Source organism: Theropithecus gelada, chromosome 9 (genome assembly GCF_003255815.1).
Source record: "Theropithecus gelada isolate Dixy chromosome 9, Tgel_1.0, whole genome shotgun sequence".
Classification (NCBI taxonomy): Eukaryota; Metazoa; Chordata; class Mammalia; order Primates; family Cercopithecidae; genus Theropithecus; species Theropithecus gelada.
Window position 1 is genome coordinate 44903690 of NC_037677.1, and position 21779 is coordinate 44925468.

Here is a 21779-nt window from a genome sequence, read left to right on the forward strand (position 1 = left end):
TTCGTTTTGTTTTTTCTTTTTCTTTTTTCGAGATGGAGTCTCACTCTGTTGCCCAGGCTGGAGTGCAGTGGCGGGATTTCAGCTCACTGCAACTTCCGTCTCCCGGGTTCAAGCGATTCTCCTGCATCAGCTTCCCGAGTAACTGGGACTACAGGCGTGTGCCACCAGGCACGACTAATGTTTTTGTATTTTGAGAGAGACAGGGTTTCACTGTGTTAGCCAGGATGGTCTCGATCTCCTGACCTCATGATCCACCCCCTCTTGGCCTCCCAAAGTTCTGAAATTACAGGTATGAGCCACCACACCCGGACTGAGTGCTTTTAATTTTCATAAGGTTTTACGTACCTATATTTTAAAATGTATTTATCTTGCATATTTTCCTCTTTCAAATATTGATTTTATTCTTAGGTGCTTTATGATTTCTATATTATTTAATTTCAATTTAAAATTATGTATTATATATTCTAATTAGAAGTATACTAGGTAGTAGAATTTGAGGTAATTTTAAATTTTCTAGTCATCTTCATTCAGAAATTTATTTAAATCCATTTGCTGTCTAAATTAAATTATGTATTTTATTTTTTGGACTTAAAACATAATATGGTGATGGTTATGTATTCAAAAATGTTATAGTTAGCATTCATTTAATGATCTGTTTTGTTTTCATTTCTAAATTGAAGTCATTTTATTTTGCTTTTTTTGTACTTTCCAAAATTTTTACTACTTAAATTTAATTTTGGATTTGAAATTACTTATTTCATTTATTTGCTAATTAATTTATTTTCTAATTTATGACTAGGTGGAAAAATTTAGAGCATTTTAATTTCTTATTTCTGCATATACATTTTCTAATTTTTCTTCAATGCTTTATCATCTGCATAATAATTTTCATACTTAATTTGTTTTCCTCATTTTCTCAATTTCTGGAAATTTAATGTAACAAAAAAAAAAAAACTGAAAAAAAAAAGACCATAGATGCACAAATAGATAATTGCAGCCTTATTCACGATAATGCCAGGCTGGAAACAGCAGGAAAAGCAAAGCACAAGGCTCACTGCTGTATGTTCATTCAGGATGCAGATTTCAGAAACTACACACCAGCATTTAATGACATACAATCAAGTGAGAGAATATGATTACAGGGCTGTATGATTTTATGAGTACTATAGCTACTCTGATTTAACAGTGGAAAAAGGGTGCAAAGAGAAACAAAAAAGTAAGAAATAATTAAATTCAAATAAATAGATGAAAGACAGCCCTCTCAAAAACCAAAGAGCAGAAAAAAAAAATACTTGCACAAATTCAAAGAAAGGGGAGTGATGTTTCATGAATGCTATTAAAGTGAAATATGTGTCTCTTTCAAGAGAAATGTGTGGCTTCTTCCCTGTATAGCCACATCCGCCTGGCCGTTGCCATGGACAGGGGCTCTGCCTTGATCCTCTCCCACTGACTGCTGGGTGAACCGGAGGAAAAGCCCAACTGCAGGAATCACAGCGGGTGAGCCCTGGGGTTCCCTCCTTGTGGCAGGTAAGCCAGCCTGTTGGGAAATTTGAGTGTCTTAGAGACCGTTTCAGCCTTGTGTCCTCTCACTTTGCAGGCTGGTGTCAAGACTGCTAATGACCTCCAGGTCCCAAGTCTCTTGTTGCTTGGTGACAAAGTTTCACAGTTGAGAAGGAGAAGCTGGGACTAGCAGGGTAAGTTTTGCTCGGGTGTCGGCCCTGCACTTATCAATTTACTTTAACTGTGCCAAAAAACTGCTTGGATCTCTACTTTTTCTCTTTCTCCCCTTGTTTGAGTAAGCAGCTTTGGAAATGCCTGTTCTCCGAGTATGCTTTATTTACAAAGCCCAGACACAGCCTAATGCATTATTTAGGAGAGGAGGAAGCTGGCCTGAGCCCCAGCCAGGAAGGGCAGCTAGCTGGGGCACAGTGGGCGTCCTCGGAGGCCAGGGCACAGGCGAGCCTGGGGAGGCAGGTGTGCGAGTCAGTGGCGCTTTGGGGATCACATGGGATCCTGTCTCCAATGTCTGGGTCTCCATGGTGTTTTTGCTGCTCTACAGGCAGGTGGAGACGTGTTTGAACTGTTTGCTTTCACCCGACCAGTCACCCCTCTAAGGAAACTAAACTGTGACTGCTTGTTCGTTCACGAGGGTCCAGCCCAGCAGAACAAATCTGATTCTTGTTTACTGTAATGGGGTTTGGAGAGCAATCCGTGTTTTAAGAAGTCTAGTGGTAAACTTTTTCTACAAGTTATCCTGAACACTAGAACCCACTAATAAGTGGTTAAGCCCTAAGCTGAGCTGGGCCTTGCAAAGGGGGATTCTTCATGGGACACACGGGAACACACTCCTCAAGTCCCAACTTTTATGACAGGTATAGTGGGAAAAGACAGACCCTCTACTTAGAGTCTTTGTGACTCCACACAAGTTTCTCAGCCTCTCTGAGCCTCAATTGCTGTATCCCTCCAGTGGAGATGAAAATCGACATGCCAGGCAGTTGTGACTCAATTGTAATGTCTATAAAATGCCTGGTCTGTAGTGGGTGGTCCACAGAATCCATACAAAGGGAGGAACCTCATTTTAATGTGCTAAAAATTAGGTAGTGTCTTTGCTTTGCAAAGGGTCCAGCACATAATAAATTCTCCATGCATTTATCAACAACATGGATGCTATGGGAACCAAGTATGAAATAACACTCCCGGCCAATGAAATGGGGACTCAGAAAGGTTAAGAAACTTGTGCAAAGTCACACGTCTAGGAGGACAGGGCTGTGACAGGCCTGTAAGCTGGAGTGATCACACGCCTTCTGGGTTTGAGCCTCAGCCTCCAGGGGAGATGGGAGGCACTGAGACAGCTTCTGTCCACCCTGCAGGGCCCCAAGCCCTGTGGTTGTCTGCAGATTGGTTTGTTAGTGCCTGGTGCTTGGTGCCTCCAGCTTCCGCTTGGGCCTCCAATGGTCTCTCACTGTTGCCCAGCATCAAAGGTGACTTCAGGCCCTTTCTCCCTTCCTATCAGTGGAGAGATGAGAGAGTGAAAGCTAGGTGATGTTTCCAGGCCCCTGAAACCCCAGAACACAAGGTGTGCAACTGAACCACGCCCATGTGTACTCTGCTGTCAGCCCCATTGCCAACTCTCAGCCCATTGCCAATGCAATTCACTGCCAATTTTTCAGTTTCTGAGCTCCCTACTGGTCTCATATAATGGAACTCATCTCAGCCCCTAGAACTGGGTCTAATAACACATGCATGCTTCTTTTTCGGGGAGGGATGAGCCGTAAGGATGGGGCTTGACCTGACTAGGAAGAAAGTTTCCCACAGGATCTAGCTCAGCTCCTGCCAGCATCTGCAGAACATGATGAGTCAGGAGCTTCCTGGGCGGCCAAGAGAGCCATCCGACATTGTAAAGCCAAGCTTGCATGGAAAAGCCAGATGGCGGCTAAGTCCATGGGAAAGGGCACCAAAGAGATTCTGGCTCCAGTCGAGGCATGTGCCTTTGACTAGGCCCTGGGTGTTTCGTCTGTGAAGTGGAATGACCAGATTAAATGAGATGACACACATGAGGTACTTAGACTTTGTGCTGAGCAAAAGGAAGAAAAAGATACAGGAAGTGCTAGGCCCCTCTAGCAGTTCCAGCCTGCTCTTGAGTTTTCTCTTTGCCTGGTCCACATATACAATCTAGAAGAATGTTCCATCTACTCTGCTTCCACCACAGAGCCTGGATCCATATGGTTCCTCCTCCGCCATGCCCCTCAGCACAGACTCCCATCCTCTCTTGCCTGCAGCTGGCCTGTCTCCATCACTCTCCTTCCCTGCCTCTGCTGCTTCCCTACAGCCAACGTCATCCTTCTAGAGGGCCTTATGTTGTCCCCTACCCATGAGCACATGGCCCACCTTGCGCTGCCCCTGCCCAGCTCTTCGCCTTCCCCTCCTTGACCTCCAGCTTACACCCTCTTCCTGTCAATTCTTTCCAAAATCCTTCAGTGTGGCGTCTTCTTAGTATTCTAGTTACAGCTCAGATGTCACCTTCTCAGAAAGGACCTCCTCACCCACCTCAGTCTGAGTTAGCAACATCCCCCCCCAATATGCCCTGTCTGACTTCGGCATTCTCTGTCACATCATCAGCTATTATTATCTGCAGAGCATTTACACCAAATGCAATGCTCCTTGTTTTTTTTTCCTCTCTCTCCCTCTTTTTTTTTCTCTGTCTCCGTCTTTTTTTTTGTTTTGCTTTATTTGCTGTCTCTTGAAACGGTAGCTTCATAACAAACACAAAGGTATAGCTTTGCTCACTGCATATCCACTGACCTGACCCATAGTACAACTCCAGTAGGAATTGCTGGACAGACAAATGAATGGGGAGACTGGACTCTAGCCAGCTCTAGAGATTAAAAGTGAGTATAGGGATAATTATATCTGTAAGTAGCTATTATTATATTTCTTTTTCTGTAATCACTAGTAATGTTATTATTAATAATTTGTCAGTGCTTGAAAGGTTGCAAAGATTTCATATTTGGGAATCAGCAAAGATTGTTCTCCAACTCCTCCATCTGAGATTCCTGACCAGTGGGGAGCGGCCCAGAGCAGCTGGTTTGAGGGAGGTGATGGAGACGGTGCAGTCTGGTGACTCCACCAGCATTCCCCACTAGCATCCACCTCTGGTGGTAGAAGCCAGATGACTGTTTATTGAGTGCTCACTGAACACTGGTCACCTAACATTTTTATCACCTCATTCGCTCTTCAAACAACGAGCAATTGACCAATCCATTTTGCAGAGCAGTAAACTGGGCTCAGGCATGTTACGGGACTAAACCTGGGTTGGCAATGAAGGGGAGCGGGGCTCACTTCTATTTGCCTCACAGCTCCTACGCTCCCTGCAGCCTACCCACCTGCCTTTTCAAGCACAGCAGGAAAAAAAGGGATAGCTGGCATGACTAATGTGTGGGTGGCCATCCTATCTGGAAGCTGCCAGGGTGCTGCCCTGTCCTGATCACATCATTCTCAGCTCTCCTGGCAATAGTTATGTCTGTTTGCACAAAGTCCTAAGGAAAGCTATCTCTCTTATTGGGGGCAATGCCAAGTGCTTCAGTCATGATTTCAAATAAACCTGATAAAGATTCAAGGAGGGAAAGGAAATCTGAATTTAGGAAAAGTTTCTGCAGAAGAAATTTAGGATTAGACGTTGCAGCATTTTCTGAAAGACAAGGGTCTTCCATGCAAGCAGTGAGCCCAAACTACCCTTTTTCTCCACTAATCTGAAGCATTCTTTCAAAAAGTAGGCCAGTCTTCCCAAAGTTCTTCACCTCTGGTTGGAGGTTGCAGGGAGAAAGTACAGCTTCTGCTTGACGTTTCCTCCCTACATTGCACCATAATACGGGCCACCCGCTCATAAGAGGCCACGTGTCGTTTATAGCACAGCCCTCCGTGGCTGGCTGAGGGTGGGCTGTCCCTGATAGAGTGTCTCTGGAGGGAAACAGGAACAGCTGCCCTGGGCTGCCTGCTCCTCCCCCACTCTCAGTGGCCACCTCTTGCATTCCACTGTGACAGCATAAAGTGCCCACAGATGACCTAGGACAGCACTGGCTGCCTCAGGCAACCAGACTGTCAACCTGCTGCCCAATTCCTGTGTCTGCAGAGGTAGGGACACCTCTCAGGTATCCTTTATCTGCAACTGCCCCAGGCAAATCCAGCTCCAGTGAATAACCCCCACCACCACCCTGTCCTCTCCTGAATTCAGGTAATAGGAAAGGAAACAGAATCGTGTGTGTGTGTGTGTGTGTGTGTGTGTGTGTGTGTGTGTGTGTGTGTTTGGAGTGTGAGTGTGCGTGCATGTGTGTGAATATGTGTTTGTAACTTTCTTTTCTGGTTAGAAACAGATTTTATATCTGTCGCAGAGCATTTAAAAACTATGTAGACGTATAAGAAGAAAAGTAAAAAGAGCCCAGGACCATCACCTCCAGAGAGCAGCGTTACTGATATTCTTGGCACTCTTTCTCTCCTCTTTTCCGGGTGTGGGGGTGCATGTGCGCCGGAGAACACAGGGCTTACACGGACAGATGTTTTTTCACTAACATGACATCTTCAGCATTTTGCCTTTTGACACTTTTGGAAAATAATGTTTTGTTTTGTTTTAGTTTCTGTTTATTATTTATTTCATTCTATGATTACACGGTAATTATTTCATCACTTGTCTATTGTTAGATATTTGGGTTGTTTCTAATTTTTTTTACTATTTTAAATGGCACCATCATAAGCATGTTTCTATCAAAAGTCTTATTCTTATTTCCTGAAGGGAGATTCTTAGAAGTGTCCTCTATGTGTTCTCCATAGCCTGGTCCCACCTATTCTCAGAGTACCAGCCGTTTCCTTGCTTCATCTCGTCTCTTTGCCTTGGCTCCCATGCTTCCCGCCTTGGCCTAACCCAGTTAAGGTGGCTTCAAGTGCGATGCTACTGACCACTCTCCAGCCCCCTAGTGCACTTGTTCTCATGGTCAAACAATCCATCATGCCATCATCTGCGTCTATTTGGAAAGCATCCCTGTCTCCAAGAGGGTACACACTCAGTGACCAACGAATATTTTGTGTGCAAATGATAACCTGAGTTTTCCCGAGGGACCTCTCCCTTAAAACGTATTCATGTACTGGAACTCCTTTAACAGTACATGTAAAAACAGTGAGTCAAGTTGATTATGCAGCAGCTGACTCTCAGCTATGAATCTGGGACAAAGCTGAGAGCTGAGACCCTTTCTGAGGGCATGGGAATCGGGATTGACCTTGGAAGCACCTAGAATGTGTCTATTAAACTAGTATTGACCAAGGGCCTACTCTGTGCTAGGAACTGAGATGGACAAGTGGACAAGACAGGCCATGTGTCCTGGGGTAGGTGGGGGAGGAGAACAAGAGATAGATAGTAAATGCAAGATTAATAAGTAATGCATCATAAACTACATTTAGATGCCAGATGCTATGGAGGAGAAGTGCAGAGAAATAAGGGGCATCAGTGTGTGGGGGAAGGTCAGTCTGCATTATTAATTGGGGGTGGATGGAAGAAGAGGTGTCAAGTCTGATGCCACAGTTTGGGCCCTGAGTGTCCACAGGAGGCCAAGGCTGTCAGCCCAGCTGGAAGAGGCTGTGGTGGAGCAGCTGACTGGGAGCTGGGTTTGGGACAGGCAGGGTTTGAGATGCTTAAAATCATCCAAGGAGAAATGCTAAGTAGGCAGTAGGCTAAGTGAGTCCAGAATTGGGGAGCAAGGTCCAGGCAAGAACCAAACACTGGGGAATTGTTAGTGTATAGATCATATTCAAAGCAATGAGACTAGGTGGGCTCACCCCAAGGCAGTGAGTGTAGACCAGCACGATGAGTGTAGGCAGAGAGGAGCAGCAAGGGGCTTGGCCATGGCCCTCAGGGGGCACATGGCAGAGGCAGCCTCTAACCCACTCAATCAACTTCCTCCCATGCCTGGGCTATTTCCACTGCCCCCTGATGCCTACACTCACTGGCCTGGAGTATGGGGTCCAGGACATGGTAGCTTCCTGCTGGAGCCCAGAGGCTATGAGATCAGTCCAGTGCAACCCCATGCCTGGTACCAGCCTCAGGGCTGGGTTTCTCCTGTTTATTTACTTACCTTTTATTGTGCCTCCTCCCACCCTCCCTTCCTTTCCTTCTTCCTTCTTTCTTCCTCTGTCCTCCTCCTCTCCTTCCTCTTGTTGTCCATCCCCTCCTCTCTGCAATGAGGCCTTTCCACTGGATGTTTCCTCCATCTGAAATCCTCTGCCTGAATTCTCACTTTCTCTGATCTCTGCTCAGGTATCATCTGCTCAGGCCCCAAAGAGGGCCCTCCTGGCCTCCCCATTCTAAAAAAGCACATCTTCCAAGTCTTCTCTCTTCTACTCTATGTCTCTATCCTGACTCTTTCTTTTTTTTTTTTTTTTGAGATGCAGTCTTGCTCTGTTGCCCAGGCTGGAGTGCAGTGGCGTGATCTCCGCTCACTGCAAGCTCTGCCTCCCTGGTTCATGCCATTCTCCTGCCTCAGCCTCTCCAAGTAGCTGGGACTACAGGCGCCTGACACCAAGCCCGGCTAATTTTTTTTGTATTTTTAGTAGAGATGGGGTTTCACCGTGGTCTCGATCTCCAGACCTTGTGATCTGCCCGCCTTGGCCTCCCAAAGTGCTGGGATTACAAGCATGAGCCACCACGCCCGGCCTATCCTGACTCTTTCTAACATCCATCATCTTATTTTTGCTTGATTCTTCTTCTAGAATGTGAGCAGGACGTTCACTTTGTTTGCTGCCTGGAACAGTGCCTCGTTCATAGCAGGTTTTCAACAAATACTGTTGATGAGTGAATGACTTCAAAGGACCATGGGAAGTTCAACTGTGTCCTTAGAGTTGACCCTCAGCATTCTCCTTCGCAGTCATTTCACACCTTCCCAGGTGGTAGGTGGTCAGCAAAGCTGCCGCAGAGCTGCGAGCTGTCCTGCAGCAGACAGGGTGCTACAGTGGACTCTGGGCTGTGTCGCCAGTGGGCTCTCACCAGAACTAGAGGGTCTGCAGTGCAGAAAGAATTCCACGTGAGGAGATGCCCCAGCATGATACAAGGGGGCCTGTGCAGCTCAAAGGAGCAATGTGTCCTCTTGGCCCCCCAGGATAAATTAACTGAAGCCTGCACTCAGGGAGGCGGGGGTCACGGTCCATAAGGACACTGGGCTGCAGGGTCTGAATGGGGTTTCTACTGGGCTGGCACGTGGAGTCCGGGCTCCCCAGTTGGTCAGTCGTGTGGTCCCATCCATGCTGCTGCCTCCTGTGCTAACCCCCGCCAACACACACACACACACACACACACATACACAAACACACACACACGTCAAAACCAAAGCCTCCAAGGGCCATGCATTGCCCTCCCCTGACCTTGGGGAAGCAGCCACTTTTACATCCTCTTTACAGGAGTTCAGGCTGAAGCTTGTGGGATTCAGGAGACCATCCAGGGTCATGGGAAAGGTAAACGGGGGGCTGGGCACACCCACCACAGCCAAAGCCCTGGCACATTTCCCCTGCCAAGCTGCTTCTCTGAGGCCCAGTTTCCTAATCTGCGGGAGGAGAGGAGCTGTGAGGAGAAAACAGAGTAACACCTGTCTGGCAATGGCAGCGCTTAAAGCACATTGGGTGGAATGGAATCACTGCTCACCTCATGGGCTTCAAAGGGGCCAGGTCTGCCTTTGGTTCTTTGACTTCTGCTTCTGTTGAGGTTGGTCTGTGTGTTTTGAACGTAGGGTGGATGAACAAGGCATTTCTAGTCTGTTACACTAATCATCTTAATATTTTATTTTAATTGTAAGCCACCTATTCCCTTTTGTTCCTTTAACAAATCCAATTAAAACAGAGTACATCCAGAATTACAAAATAGATGCTATTAAACCAATAAGAAATCATAATCTTTTGTTATTGGGCCATATGACCTCCTGGGAACTTTTGCTCCAAATAAAAGTTGAATTCTTATTATCCGCTAGGGGAAAGGGGACAGTTTGACAGCTAACGGCTTTCCAGGCAGCACATGTGCAGAGCCACGCTGGTGCTAAGGATAGAGAAGTAAATAATACTAGGGGCAGACAAAGCTATAAATTCATAATATCCCAGTAAGACACTTAGAGCTGGGTTGATCAAATTAACCAGATAATTGCCAAATGAAGTGAACCTGAGAAATTTTTATACAGACACTCCGTTTGCTACTTTATAGGCATGGGGATGGAAGTTTTGTTGTAATGGGAAGAACATACCCCACAGAAGTGCTGGAATAAGGTGGCTGTGTGAGCTGGACAAACTCCTCATACAACTTCCTTCCCTACACCACCCAGAATAGGAGGAATATTCCTACCACAAAGGAGAGTGGTACAGATGACTGACATGGCAAAGGAGATGTCACTTTATGAAGACACAGGCATGATGTACCTCTTAGCGTGGTTCTGAGGATGTGTAGAGGCAGCGGGGAGGGTGCTGGGGAGCATCATTTGACCAGCACATAGAGACAGCCGCTGTTTGGCAATAGCAGAAGTACCTTATGAGAGGTTAGACTTTCAAGTGAGCTCATATGGTAAAAATCAAACTTCTGGTGGTCTGCATACAGCCACCCCTGATACAGGGGCACTACAGCAGCCTGCAGCCCTCCAGGGCAAAGAGGTCACTGCCTCTCTGGTGAGTACCAGGGAATGCAGTTGACTGATGTCCCTGGGCGATGCTACATGAAAATCCTGTGTCTTTGCACTCTTGACTCACACTCCATGTGGCAAGGCGTTCACACTGCATTGGGCCTGCAGGGACTGGAGGAACTGAGAAACAGCCAGGTTCTGCCTCCATTGCCACCCACTTGGGGACACATGCCTATGAAGTGAACTGGCTCGTGGCATTATGCGTGCCCCATAAACTGTTTCTCTTTCTCTCTTTCATTGCCAATTGCTAAGCTCTTACAGTTAAATGACTCTATTAATGCCATTAAAATATCAGTAACATTCATACTATTTGTACATATTTAGATATATACCCACATATATATGGTACATCTATGAAAATGAATATCCTGCACATGGGCCCCTGGACAGTGAAGTGAGCAGGCAATGGGTCACACTGAAGCGATTTCTTCAGGGACCTTATTTGCCTGTGGTCAGTTCCTCCAAAAGGCCAGTGGAACATCTGCATTACTGAACCTCTGCAGGGATTTTGGCTAAGGCTGCCTCTCTGTCTCCTCACTCTGTTGAGTTGGCTGGCTGCTTCAGCCAGAGTGCACACCATTCTTCATTTAGCAGACTCTCTAGGGGGTGACATTGCAGTTCCCAGGCCAATCCATGCCAAATTAGAATGGACTTGAGCAAGTGTCTCATCACCCAGAGTTCTGGGGACTCTGACATTCCTTGGTTCCAATGTCAGAGATTCCAGCAAAACAGGAACACCCTTCCTGAGGCCTGGGGCCATGGGGGGCCAGTGGCCTTCCTTAATCTCCTATGCAAAAGTGGGTGTGGCTTTCAGCCTGAGAGTCATAGGATTCCAGGATGGCTTCCTCCCCTTGGAGGCAGTGGGGGCCAGCAATGTACCCCCAGGATGAGGCATTTGCTACTGCTGGAGCACAGGCAACAGAGGGAGGAGAGAGAGAGGTGGCACTGTGTATAGAAAGATTGTACACCAGCTTGCGTATCAGACACATCAAGGTTTGACTCTGACTGTACTCTTTGCTGCCTGTGTGACCTTGGGGAAGTCACTTAACTTCTCCGATCTCAATTCTCTTATTGTAAAAATAAGGTTGATATTTTGCATAGTTGCTGCGGAGATTAAACATACATGAAGGGCCCAGCAGCATGTTTGAGGCAATTACTTTGATACCATGAGTGAATGATAGAGAGGGGCTCTTGACATTGACAGTATTTCCAAAATTGATGTCAGAAGTCCCCCCAAAGTCCCTGTGGAGTCCCTGTAAGATTCCAGCCCCTGCTTCTGCATCTCTCCTGCCATCATCCCTCCATCAGCTCTGCCCAGAGTGTTGTGGAGCTATTGCTGTGAGCTGCACTGTCATCTCTGTACCTCTAATCTGTCCCTTTCTAGCAATCTGTCCTTCTGCCCACAGGGAAGCAGGGCTCACATTGGGGCAGTTAGTGGAAAAAACAAAAACACTTTATGTTTATACCCCCAAGGAAGCTATATTCCTAAATCCAGGTAACACTGCAGAGCAAGTAGCACAGTACACAGTTTCTGGCCCAGAATGATCTTTGGACAAGGGGTAATTCTCTAAGCTATGCCCAAGTCAAAAGTTAGTGCTGATTTCAGAGGCCTGCCCAGAGGTTCCCAACACACCCATTACAGACACAGGACCCAGAATGACAGTGCAGGTCTCCACCTCCCATGGATTTCATCTGTGAAGATACAGCTCCGCCTCTCTTTAGAGGGAGCATGACCATCCTGGGAAGGGGCAGAGGACAAAGAGAGTGATCTGAAGCCACTCGGGAGGTCACAGTTACGTGAGCTGGCCTGTTACATGACCAGTAAATATAAGGGTCGGGAGAGAGGACAAATGCAGTTACTTTTGAATGAGTGAGTTGTTGAGGGAAGTTTGTATCATTTCCTCTTAAGAGATGACCCACAAGCAAAAGATATTTCTCATCCACATGACATGAAACTTCCTATAAAGCTAGTCCCAAACACTGGCTGTGAAACGTCAGTGTCTTTGGGGGTTTCAGTTCCATGTGTCTATCCTGTATCTCAATGGGTCAGTTGAAAGAATGAAATTATTATTGTGAGATTGTGTTAGCAAGCTATTTAGGGATGTCAGATATATAGAAACAAAGTCAGTCTTACTTAAAATTGTAGTCAAAGATACGTGAGTGTGAAGCACCAGACAAATTCTAGTATCATAATGACAAGGGTCTTACAACTGGAAATGTTTGCAAATATTTGGATGACATTAATATATTGGTTGCCATTACTTTTTTAATTTAGATATCCATGGGGTGTCCCACCATGCTGTTTGATTCACAATGACTAGAGAGAAAAAATTAATTAGAAATTAAAGTCAAACCAACTGGTCCACTTTTTCCAAAGTATAAAAACCAATTGTACAAGAACAAAAAGACACAGTACATTTAGAAACCTCTTATATTTGAGCTGCCAAGCTGTTCATGTGGAATGAAATCTATTATCCATCAAACCACACATAAATACATCCATTCATCTGTCTATTCACCCATCTATTTGCTTATGCACTTACATCTTTCTCTCTATAACTATCAGCTTCCCTTGTGTGGCTTGATCCCACTCTGACATTTCAAGAATTCTATGAAATTATAATAGGCCATCTAGCCAGTTTGAAACAGATGATCAAAAGATCATCTGTTTCTCCCTTCTTTTGCCAACTCTTACCCTGGGCAGGAAGTGGCTACATAGAGTTGGATAACACAAGGCACATCCCTGGTCTCTGGGGGCTCTGAGATGGGGCTTCTGGCACTGGGTCTGCTTCTAGTGGTACTGGGCAGCTTAGGGGGTCAGGATGGACCCTGAGCCACACAACACACTCCGCCTTCTATAACTGAGAACAAGGGTCCCTGCCAGGGTCGGGTGGCCCCAGGGAGAAGAGCAGAGAGGGTGGAAGTTCACCATGCCCCATCTGGCCCCAGGGCTGCCTAGGGACCCAGACTCCCTGGGGAGGTGAAGTACATTATCCCAGCCAGCCCTCACTTTACCTTGAGGTGATTAATGGGCAGGCTTGGAGCCAAAGGGCCCTTTGGAGAGAGGCTCCTTAATGGAGGAGTTCTCTGCAGCCAGCTCCGCGCTGCTCATCACCATTCATCAGAGCTGGGAGGGCTTCTTCTCACAGTGTGGGTGGGCTGTGGGCAGCAGGCACAGCTGGGCCCAACTGGCTGGATCTCCCGTTTGTTGGAAACACCCCTTCCTGTCCAGGATGCTTTCTAACCCATGCTCAGTGTGTTTGGACTCCCTGAGCTGAATTTTATCTTACATAGTAGAAGAAAACCAAAAGGCAGCCCAGGTTTTCAGTGTTTAGGGGATTCTGGTGGCCAGAATCAGTGAGGATCTAGATTTGAACTATTTCAACCTGAGGACCGGGCCTGTTTACTGTTTATCTGTGTTGCTCAGAGGCTTGATAAATGGTAGGCACTCAATATGCTCATACAGTGAGTGAACAAATGAATGAATGCTTGAGTAAGCACATGGACTTAGCTTAAATCAGTCCCAAAGGACTAATAATGACCACAGAGAAATGAAAATTTACTGATTGTTTAGGCCCATGGGATATGGTTGCCAAATAAAATACAGAACTATGCAATTATTGGGACATACATATATATATACTAAAACTATTTGTTGTTTATCTGAAGCTCAAATTTTACTGGGGATTCTGCAATTTTATTTGCTAAATCTGGCAAATCTACCATGAGGAGAAGCCATTGATAAACATCAGATGAGTGCATAGACTTCCCTGATCTCAATTCATCTCTTTTTAATGAAGATTTCAACTCAAGCACAGCAGACAGTTTTTCTGACATGCCAGCTTGTGAACAGCTGTTCCCTGTGGAACACATCCCCCTGGTGCATACACCAGGGAGACATACACATTGGACCACAGTGGTGCCCAGATGGTACCTATTTGGATGCCTTTGCAGGGGCAGAACTGGGTTGTGTGGGGCCGTAACAAAATCACAGACTTCCAACGTGAGACGAGCCAGCAGGCACAGTGAGAGGAACAGAAGTAGAATATGGAGTCCCAACCATTTTGTAAAGTTTTTTAAAAAACAGTTTACTGTGTAGACACAGTAAAATTGCCTCTTTGGGTACAGTTCTCTAAGCTTTAACAGAGGTACAGATTCATGTAACCACCATCACTGTGGGGGTGCAGGCAGTGACACCAACCCAGAAAACTCACTTGTGCATTTCCCTTCTAGTCAAGCCTTTCCCCAACCCCTAATCCCTGCAACCACAGATTTGTTCTGCACCTAAAGTTATGGCTTTTTCAGAAGGTCACATAAATGGAATCATTCCATTCATGTAGACTTTTGAGACTTTTTTCTTAGGCAAAATACTTTAGGGTTCATCCAAGTGGTTGCATGTATCAGTAGACTTTGTGTTTAGTAGTATTCCATTACCACAGTCCTCACTTACCTGCAGGTTATATGTTCTAAGACCCCCACTGAATACCTGAAACCACTATAATATACTATGTTTTTCCTATAGGAAAACTATGATAAAGTTTAATTTATGAGTTAGGCACCGTAAGAGATGAACAATGATAATTCATCATAAAATAGAACAATTTCAACAATATACTGTTCTCAACTTCACAGATAGAAGATTCATTCTTGCTGTAGATGTTAGCAACCTCAGCATATGATTTGTTTTTTTCCCCAAGTCAAGAACTTTCACCTTTTCACTTAAAGGAAGCACTTTAAGGCTTCTCTCTCTTTGGCATATCTGAGCTACCAGCATCACTACTCACTACTAGGACAGCTACTGAGTGATGAACAGGCAGCTAGCATTTACAGAGTGAATCCACTGGAAAAAGAGAGGATTCAAGTCTGGGTGGGATGTAGCAGGATAGCCTGAGATTTCCTCATACTACTCAGAACAGTGAGCAATTCAAAATGTATGAATTTCTTATTTCTGGGGTTTTCCATTTAATATTTCCAATCTGGGGAACTAAAAATGTGGAAATGGAAACAGCACATAAGGGAGACTACTGTACAGTATTAGGAATCCACCCATTGAAGGACATTTATTATTTTTCTGTTTGGGGCAATTATGAATAGAGCATCTATAAACACATGTGAACAGGTTTCAGTGTGAACATGGAATTTTACTTTTCTAGGGTAAATACTTAGTCGGGGAAATGCCAGATGATATAATAACTATATGGTTTTGTAAGAAATTTCCAAAGTGTTTTCCAAGAAGCTGTACCATTTTGCATTCCCATCAGCAAGGAATTAGAACTCTAGTTATAGTATCTCCTTGCCAAAACTTTGCACTATCGATTTTTGTGTTTGTACATTTCTATATTGAAATGTATCTTTAAATCTTCTGGACATTAAAAAAATGTATTGCTTGCTTTCTTACTGTTAAGTTGAAAAGATCTTTATAGATTTTGGATACCAGATATCTATGATATATATGATTTGCACTGTTTTCTTCCAGTCTGTAGCTTGTCTTTTCATGCTCAACATTTTTTTTCACAGAGCTCTTAATTTTGTTCAACTTGTTAATACCATCTTTTGTAAATTGTGCTTTTGCATTTACTCAAAGTCATGAAGATTTTCTCCTTCATTTTCTTTTCAAAGTTTTATAGTTTTACATTTTACATTCAAATCTATGATCCATTTTGAGTTAATGTGAGTTAATCAGGCCAAGGTTTAATTTTTTGCATATAAATAATCAATTTCAACACCATTTGTTGAAGAGTTCATTGTTTCTCCATGGAACATCCTTTGACCTTTTGTCAAAAATCAATTGACCATTTGGCCATGTTTGTGTAGATCTATTTCTGGACTCTATTTTTTGTTCCATTGACCTATCTACCTGTCCCATCACCAATAATACCACATGATGTAACTATATGGTAAATTTTAAAATTGGGACGCATAATCCTCCAACTCTATTATTATTTTTCAAAATTATTTTCCATTTCTAGTTTCTTTTCCTTTCATATAAATTTTAAAATCTATTCATCCATATATGTAAATAATCCTGCTGTAATTTTGATTAGACCAATTTGGGGAGAGTTGACATTAAGTCATCCAATTCATGAGCATGGTATGTTTCTCCATTTATTTAGATCTTCTTTGCTTTCTTACATCAGCATTTTATAATTTTCATTATAAAAATCCTGCAAATTTTGGTTACTTATGTGAAATATAGAAGTATTTTATTGTTTGGAGCATTATTATTTTTCATAATTCAGTTTCCAATCGTTAATAGCTTGTATATGGAAATGCAATGGGGGTTTTGTGTGCTAACCTTGTATCCTATGACCTTGCTAAACTCATTTATTAGTTCCAAGACTGTTTTTTAAATTCTGTGGGATTCTCTATGTGGACAATCATGACATCTGTGCATAAGAACAGTTTTATTTCATTCTTTTCTGTCTGTATGCCTTTATTTTTTGCATTCTTACACTGGTTAGAATTTCCAAAGTAATATTGAACAGACATAGTGAGAGTGTGCTGTCTTGTCTTATTCCCAAACTTCAGACGAGAACCTTCAGTCCTTCACCAAGTATGATATTAGCTCTAGCTTTTTTGTGGATGTCCTTTAGCCAGATAAGGAAGGGCCTTTTTGTTACCAGTTTGCTGAGAGTTTTTCATCACTAGAAGATGTTAAATTTGTCAAATGTTTTTTCTGCATCAATTGATAAGATCTTTTTTTTTCTTTTTAGTCTGTTAACATGGTATGTTACATTACCTGACTCCCAAGTATTAAGTAATTTTGGGTTGTCATTTATATTCCTTTTACATGTTACTGAATTCAATTTGCTAATACTATGTTGAGGATTTTTGTAACTATGTTCATGAAGAATATTGATCTGAAGATCTCTTTCTTATATTGTTTTTGTGTGATTTTAACATCACGGTAATGCTGACATCAGAAGTTGAGATAAGTTGAGAATTGCTCTCTACTCTATTTTTTTTTTAAAGAAATCATATCAAATTGCTAGTATGTCTTTGCAATTGATTGAATGTTTGTGTCCCCCGAAAATCTGTATTGAAACTGTAATCTCCAGTGTGATGGTATCAGAAAGTGAGGCATTTAGATCATGAGGAAATTAGATCTTGAGGGTGGAGACTTCATAAATGGATTTATGCCCTTACCAAAAGGGACCCCAGATAATTGTTTTGCTCTCTTTCTACCATGTGAGGACACAGCAAGAAAACATCTATGAACCAGGTAACATGCTCTCACCAGATGGCAAATCTGTCAAAGACTTGATTTGGACTTCCCAGCCTCTGGAACAGTGAGAAATAAATTTATGTTGCTTACAAGCCAAATAGTCTATGGTACTTTGTTTTAGTATCCTGAGTGGACCAAGACAGTCTTCTTTAAATGTTTGATAGAATTTAACGATAAGACCACTGGGCTTCGGGTTTTCTTTTTTGAAAGGTTTTCAACCATGAATTCCATTTCTTCAATAAATGGAGGTCTATTTGGGTTTTCATTCCTTCACAAATATTTAGTAATTTTTAGTTGATCTTTTCCCAGTTCCTTTTTTTTTTTTAATTTTTTTTAGAGTTGTTTGTACTGTTCTCTTACTATCCCTTTAATGCCTGTGGGATTTAGCAAATCCTCCCTTTAACTTCTGATATTTGTAATTTGGCTTCTCTTTCTTTTTTTAAAAAATTGTCAGTCTGGCTATCTGTTTCATTAATCTTTTCAAAGAACCGGCTTATACTTTTTTGTACAATTTCAACTCTTTAAATTTGTTAAGACTTTTTTCATGACCCAAAATATAGTCTGTATTAGTGGATATTCCATATGTACTTGAAAAGAGTTTGTATTCTGCATTTGCTGGGTAGAGTGCTTTATACATGTCAGATTCAGTTGGTTGGTGGTAATAGTGAGTTATTCTATACTAGCAATTCTCATATCCAGGCAATTTTGCTCCTCAGTGGACATCTGGCAATGTCAAGAGACATTATTGATTGTTACAACTAGTGGGCAGCTACTGGCAACCAGTGGGTAGAATCTTCCGGCCTTACTCTGCTAAACATTCTACAATGCACAAGACAGGTCTTCCCCCAAGCCCTGTCGCCATCCCACCCCTGCTGACAACAAATAATTATCTGGTCTAAAATGTCAATAGAGCCAAGGTTGAGAAAACCTTTTCCTTGCTGATTTTCTCTCTACCTGTTCTATTGACTGCTGAGAGACAAGTATTGATGTCTCCAATTCTAATGGTAAATTTATCCATTCTTCCTTTCAATTTTATGTCTTTGCTTCATTTAAATTGAAGCTCTGCTATTAGGTACATACACATTTAGGATTTTTTTGTCTTATTGGTTAAATGCTCATTTTATTAATAAGTAATGGTCTTACTTCAGGTAAATTTTCTTATTCTGAAATATGCTTTATCTGACATTAATAAAGTCACTACATCCTTCCTTTAGTGTTTGCATGGTATGTCTTTTTACATTCTTTTAGTTCAACTCACTGTTGCTTATTTAAAGTATATTTTCTTTATAGACAACATACAATTGGGTCTTTCTATTTTGTAATCTATCCTGATAATTGTGTCTTTTAATTGGTGCATGTAGGTCACTTTCATTTAATGTAAGTATTGCTTTGTTTGGATTTGTCTATCATTTTAATAGTTGTTTTCTGTTTGCCCCTCTGTTCCCTTTTCCTGCCTTCTTTTGTATTATTTGAATTTTTAAACTCGGTTTTATTCGCATTTATATATTTAGTTTTTTACTATTTACTATATCTTTTTATATAGTGCCTTAGTGATTGCTCTGAGGATTAAAATACACATATTTAACTTTACAGCCTACTTAGAATTAATCTTTCACCACTTCAAAAGCAGTGTAAAACCCTTACCACCATATAGGTCTCGCTAACTTCCCCATTATGTAGTAGTTGTCTTATGTATGACATCTACATACTTTGACAACTCCATCACACAGTGTTACTTTTCTTTCAATCACATACATACTTTAGGGGTATTTAGAAGAGAAAAATCCTCCACATTTACTCAGATATTTAGCATTTTCATTGCACTTCCTTTATCCTAAAAGTTCTGAGTTCCTCTCTAGCACAGTTTCCCTTTCACCTGAAGAACTTCCTTGGGCATTTCTTTTACAGCAGCTTAGTTAGTGGCAAAAACTTTTATTTTTCACTCATCTGATAATATCTTTATTTTGCCTTCATTTATAAAGCATACTGTCACAGTCTGGGTTGACAGTTCTTTTCTTTCAGCACTTTAAAAAAGATGTTTCCAGCACCTCTGGCCCCTGTGGTTTCTGATGAGAAACCTGCAGTCATTTCTATTGCTGTTCCCCTGTGGGTGATGTGTCATTGTTCTCTGACAGCGTTCATGTTTTTTCTTTAATTTGGAGCAGGTTGATTATGTGTCTGAGTGTGAATTTCTTTATCTTGTTTGGAGTTTGCTGAGCTTCCTTCCTGTGTTTGTAATTTCTATGTTTTTCATCACTGTTGGAAGTTTTCAGCCATTTTTCCTTCAAATGTTTTTCTGTACCACAACTGTTTTTCCACTCTTTCTGAGATACAGGTGTAAGTATAGTTATCAGCAGAGATAGAGATAGAGGCATGCGTCACTTCCTGATGTGAATGCCTTCTGGGAAATGCATCCTTGGGTGATTTCATCATTGTGTGAACATCAAAGGGTGCAAACCTAGATGGTATAGCCTACTATAGACCTAGGTAGACTACGTGGTCTAGTCTATTGCTTCCAGGCTACAAACCTGTACAGCATGTTACTGTACTAAACACTATAGGCAATTGTAACACAACGGTAAGTATTTATGTATCTAAACCTGGAAGAGGTAAAGTAAAATTATAGTATCATAATCTTACGGGACAATTGTCATATATGCAATCTGTCATTGACCAAAACATCATTATCTAGCACATGGCTATATACACACATACACATAAACACAAACACACACACACACACATTTTTAAAGCAGGACTTTTTACTTTTAAAAAGCACCTAGGTCTGTAGTAGGCTATTCCCTTTAGGTTTGTGTAAATGTACTCTTTGATCACTCAATGAAGAAATCACCTCTGCCTTTAAACAGAGGCAGCTCAGGGCAAGTCCACAGTTGCTATACAACTTTCGGAATCACTTTTCCTGAATTTCTTCCCCATTGCAATCTGTCTGAACTCTGTGGCTCTCAGGAGCATCTCTTCTCCCCCTACTTCTTGGTCTTCTGGCTGGATTTTGTTTTCTAAATCTGTTGCACACTTCTTGCAACTGTTTCTGCCTCTAGGGCCAAGTGGCAGTAGGGTAGAGAAAACAAAGCAAGCTCCCCAGCTCTGAGGACCACAGTTTAGTCAAAGACAATGCTTCTCTTCTTCCAACTTCTAGGTGCCTGCCTGGATGACTCCAGGGACACAGGGTGGCCTGGGATGAGACAGGAGAGAAGCAAGCAAGCAAACAAACAAAAAACAGACCACAAAACAGATTTCCCTTACTGTCTCTGACCCTTAAAAATCCATTTCCTGTTACTTGGACCAGAAAGAGAGGTTCTTGTTGGAAATCAGAAATCTTTATGTCCTTATCTGGTGCAAAGTTTTATGTTCTGGGCTGCCCTTGAGTCCAAAACAAGAGAAATGGTTGAGGGGAGAAAAGGGAGTTCAGGAAACTTGCGGCCAGATTGGTCTTCCCTTTGAGTTATGGATTTCTTCTCCAATCTGCCTGATATCACTTATCTCAGAGTCCCCAGAGTGTCTCTGTGCATTGTGCCCTAGGCTTTACTTGCTTTCAGGAGTCTGGTGGGATCAAGTGAGCATACCCAATCTTAACTGGACTTGGATTCCACTTTGTTTTTTAAGCTGCTTTATCCCATCTGGTTTCTCAGAGCTGAATGATATAGACAGTTCCATATTGGTGAACATGGTGCTGGCTCTGGAAACCAGCCAATTATGCCCGAAAATAGGGAGTCCACCATTTTGAGAAACTAGGGTGAGCTTACAAGGCCTGTGTAAATGAACATCAATGCTGCCAAGAGCTAAGAACTGTCATTGGTTTACTGTGGAGACCACCATCTATTCCAAGGGGCTGTGATTCATCAGGCCTTTCACAGGGTAGGACCCTCTGACCCTTCAGCTGTGAGTGGTGACAGTGGGATTTACAGTAGGTGTGAGACAGGCTTGCATACATTTCCCTTTGACACTGGGTGACGAAAACATATAACTATATCCCCACGCAGCCTGATTGCTCAATATTCATGTGCTATATCAACTTGGGTTCTAATAAAAGGTATAGGTGATGAAGTACAGAGACTGTAGAGCACCTCTCCCTGCCCATCTCTGCAGGGAACAGAGGCAATGCAAGTTTGTGTCTCCCAAGGGCATACTTCTGCCTGGTTTGGAAATCCTGGTCCAAAAGAAAAAAAAAATCAGCAAGCAGGAGGCACTGAGTTATTAAAAAGAAAAGGGGGTCCCAGAACCAAACAGAAAAAGAGTTGCATCCTCTTCCTGGCTGCAGACCTTCCTCACTTCTGAGCCTTGGTCTCGCTACAATAGGGGTAATGCTGTGGATCTTGTTGTTGAGGATTAGAAACAAT

The 21779-nt window shown here is 42.9% G+C and overlaps 2 protein-coding genes across 3 annotated transcripts in view; one reads left to right on the forward strand and one right to left on the reverse strand.

Moving 5' to 3' along the window:
* Positions 1 to 21779, reverse strand: part of WDFY4 (WDFY family member 4) — a 298615-nt gene that overhangs the window by 45826 nt on the left and 231010 nt on the right. The window lies entirely within an intron of this gene.
* Positions 1 to 21779, forward strand: part of LRRC18 (leucine rich repeat containing 18) — a 30455-nt gene that overhangs the window by 2932 nt on the left and 5744 nt on the right. Inside the window, exon 2 of one of the 2 annotated variants that reach the window (XM_025397646.1) lies at positions 1598 to 1694. The gene's annotated coding sequence lies outside the window, so the exon portion shown is untranslated. Of the gene's footprint in view, positions 1 to 1597; positions 1695 to 21779 lie in introns of those variants that run through there. The other variant, XM_025397647.1, reaches the window with a different exon arrangement.